This window comes from Numida meleagris, chromosome 6 (assembly GCF_002078875.1).
Source record: "Numida meleagris isolate 19003 breed g44 Domestic line chromosome 6, NumMel1.0, whole genome shotgun sequence".
NCBI lineage: Eukaryota > Metazoa > Chordata > Aves > Galliformes > Numididae > Numida > Numida meleagris.
In genome coordinates this window covers 55650709-55654521 of record NC_034414.1, presented here as the reverse complement: position 1 = coordinate 55654521, position 3813 = coordinate 55650709, and the positions used below count along the sequence as shown (strand labels likewise).

The 3813-nt window shown below is 45.1% G+C and overlaps 1 long non-coding RNA gene across 1 annotated transcript; it reads left to right on the top strand.

The window, feature by feature from the left end:
- On the top strand, positions 846–3503 carry LOC110401988. The gene is made up of 4 exons (XR_002440739.1): positions 846–965; positions 1083–1158; positions 1818–2023; positions 2175–3503. It is a non-coding gene; the product is annotated as an uncharacterized LOC110401988 (long non-coding RNA).

Sequence of the window (3813 nt, the reverse complement as noted above, 5' to 3'; positions counted from 1 at the left end):
ACCTGTATCTGATTTTAGGAACCAGTAGAGCATGCAGTGTAAACAAGTGACTTTATTTCATAGCACGTTCTTTACATCAGAGCGCAGAATAGTGGTGTAGCTTTTTTATTTGCTTCCAGAAACGAGATTTGCTGGTAACACAAGAGCTAGCTCTCACCAGTATAAATTTCTGCTTCTCCTTAGAAATTACTGTGACTTCTAAGGTTCATATGTCTTGAGAATTTGGCTTAGCATGAAGAGCTGCTCAACAGCTGTAAACCTTAATGCAGCCATAGCAGTTCTCCATCAGAGTCCGGAGAAGGACTGAAGCACATTTCAGGAGGAAGCAGAGGGTTTGTCACTCATGAAAGCCCCACGCATCACCCAGCACCTGTTCAAGGCCTTTCTGGCCTCAGGAAAGACTATATGCTGTCTTTGATTTTGTTTTATAAATGCCACTGGGGTTAGCTGCTGAATGCCCTTCTAATCCATAAGCAAGGTCTCACCTTTGGGGTTCTTATCAACGCTGACAAGCAGCAAGCAATTGAAAAGGCAGTCAGATTTTTTCATGGCATCAAACTTTTTGCTCCTCCTTCATAATGCTCAGGGAAAAAAACTCCAAGCTGTTAACACGGATTTTTTGCAGCATCCCAAGCCTACAGCTTGGATGGAGCAATGGTAGGTGCAGAATTGCCATCACTTTTCTTAGGCTGGTGCCTCAGGGCTCAGACCACCTACACAGCACCTGCAGACAAATTGTTGGAGGTCATTAGCCTGAAGGCCTTCACCTGCTGTCAGCTTCCCCTCCTCATTTATAGCAGATCCTCAGCTCTAACAGAGGGGCACAGATAGGCATTTTGCTTGAATGTCTTGTGTGGGGTTTTTTTTTTTTGTCTGGAGAGGTCTTGGGGGATTTGCTTCAGCTGTTGCTGTTTGCAAGATGGGCTGGAGTTCTAGGAATACCACCAGCAAATGCTGTATCTCAGGTAACACTGAAATGCTGATATTTTGAACACACCTCTGTTTTTTAGTGAACTACCTTTGTGTATTCTGTGAGTTAGCCCCTGAATTTGATTAGTTCCCACATGTGATACCATTCACAGGACATGAATATGTTAAAATAGATGGAGTAAAGTACTGTGTTGTATGGGGTCGGTAAAGACTGGGCCTTGGGGACTGGTGAGTGACTAGGGCTTGTTGCTTTGATCTTGCTGTGGTATGCACTGTGGGGTGCATGTGAATGTGGGGCAGCTGTGGGAGATGTTCCTGTGGGACAGCCCTGGGAACAAGCCCATGGGCAGGGGGGACAGTGTGTATGGGGACTAAATGGTGCAGGATGTTGAGCTCAGTGTTCTCCATTTGATCTTCTCTCTCAAGCTGTGGCTTGGGGAGCACTTGCAATCTCTTGGCCCTCTTAAAGAAAAAACTTGAATCCTCACATGCACATTGCCTGATGGGACCTGAAATAAGGGGCTTACACGTGTCCTCCTGAGCCAACCAAGGGGATACGGCCTTCTCGTGAGACCTTGGCTGGGGCTCAGGGGATGTTTGTGCTGTGTGAGGTCCCAGAGGGGATGCCCTTTGCCATCAGCTCTGCTATGGGCTGAGCCAAGGATGTTGCATGCTGTGCCTTATTATTTCAGAGGTGATGCTGGGGAAGAAGGGGCTGCACCCAGCTGGCATCCTGCAATGCAGTTTGCTTGGAGGGGCTTGCTCAGAACATCAGGGTCCTTGTGCAGGAGGGTCAGGAACTGCTCTGGTATTTAGAAGTGGTTTGTGCATCAGTGTTTAGGAACGTTAGCTTTCCCAGTTCTTCTGGCTTTCACTCTTATATCTAGCAACTACACCTTGTCAGGGAAGGCACGTCAAAGCGGATTCCTGCAAGAAAGCAGAACTCCAGTGCAGTGGCTTACCATAAGATGGCTCTTCCTTTTTGTAAGGAGAAGTTCAGAAGCAAGCCCAAGCCACAGGTTTCAGATCAGGATCCAGACTTCTTGAAAATACCCTGAAGTTGGGAAGTGCTTGCCCTGGAATGACCGTTGACGTATGTTCAGCTTTCTAAAATAACCCTGCCCAAAATCTTGACTCTGGACCCCACCCTCCAGGCTCATGCCTCCTTCTTAACAAAAGTAGAAATAAAAGTTCAGTCTCACTTTGTCTGAAATTTTCACTTCATAACACATTCTGTTTTTCAGTTTTGTTTCCTTAACTCTTCTTGGCTGCTACAAATCCGGACTCCTGACCTCTCATGCCCTCTCAACCAGCAGCTTTCCAAGCATTGTCCTTCAGGGGTTAAACAAAGGAGCCCGAAGAGAAATAGCCACTGATTAACTTTGACAGCTGAAATCCTTGAAATTGCTATTGAACTTGGAACCTTGTGTGCTATTGTTCTTTGCTCCTCTGCTGGAGTTTTGCGTGATGGTGGTTTGGATGGAAACATTTTTGGGCAGGTCCTTGGAAAAACAATGGGAAAAAGCCCTTTTAAACAACCCCATGGAAGCCAGCAATGGCAACACTGATGAGAATTTACAGATATAATGTCATCCATCTGGAATCGAGGGGGAGACTTCCTCCCAGATTGGTGGCAAACCTCCACCTGTCCCCTAGGGCTCAGGGAAGGAGGGACCAAACTCCTTCCAGCCATGAGAACAAACTGGTGGTGCAGTACACCTATGCAGGTGACAGCTGAGGGTTGAAAATATAACTGGAGTGAAACCGGTTGCTGTTGTCCTCGGCCTACCAGCCAGCTGCCACTTATAATCTTGAAAGTGTGACTTATGGCAAGGTGTTCTACTGAGATACTTCTCCAGTGCTATTTCTAGTACACCTAATGAGCACAGCGTCTGCAGAAAGGTTGCCGAACTCGGTCTGAATGTAGAAATCTGCTTCTGGTTGGCAATCTGCAGCTGCTCTGAGGATGGCACAGGGAGAATGAAAAGGAAAGATGACAAAACTGTACCATCTCTGGCTGTCAGCCACTGGCAAGCAATGTTGGCTTTGATGTTGTATTTATATTTGCTAAGTGTGTATGATAGAGCAGCTTTATAAAACTCCTGTGCCATATTATTTCAGCTGATGAAGGTTGCCACACTCTGGAGAAGCTATACCCATAGCAGCACCCCACTGCCCAGCATAGGTGTGTGCCTGGGTATGAGACAGACAGACAGACACGACTTCCCCAGTGTTAGGTCTCATGTTGCTTGCTGCAGTGGCTAACACAGATTTGGTGAGAGTTGGAGTTTCAGCTGGCGCTGGATGAACTGTGTAATAAAATAATAATAAACATAATACAAGAATATGAATCCTGTAAATCACTACTTTTTTTTTTAGGTTCATTTAGCTCTGTGTTTCTGGCCAGCTTTTATGCTATAACGGTATGGCTCACTCTTCAGCTCCCAGAGGTTCCACTAAAACTGTTGTTTCATTTTTGATTTACGATCACCTTAGTGAGACAGTTCCTGTGCTATTTCTATTCAGATGAGGAGTTCATGGAAGTTGTTATCAGAGCGTATTACAACACTCAGTTTCCCCTGACTTTGGAGGCAAAAAAGAAAGCAGACATTTGGAATCCTCTTGTGTTAGATTGATGTACCTTGTATTTATTTTGAGCCTCTGATTTGCAACTGTGATTGCTCTTGCAGATTTATCAGGCCTCTTAGATTTATTTCAGCATGTCTGGATGGCTGATTTTACTTGCTTGCTTTCTGATTAAAACTAATAAGAGTAGACCAAGTTCATGTTGTGTTTCAGTATAGCAGAGTAACTACAATTGAGGCTTTGAAAATGTGTTTCTAAATCAGTTTTTAGTGGAGGATGCATCCATTTCTTTGCATA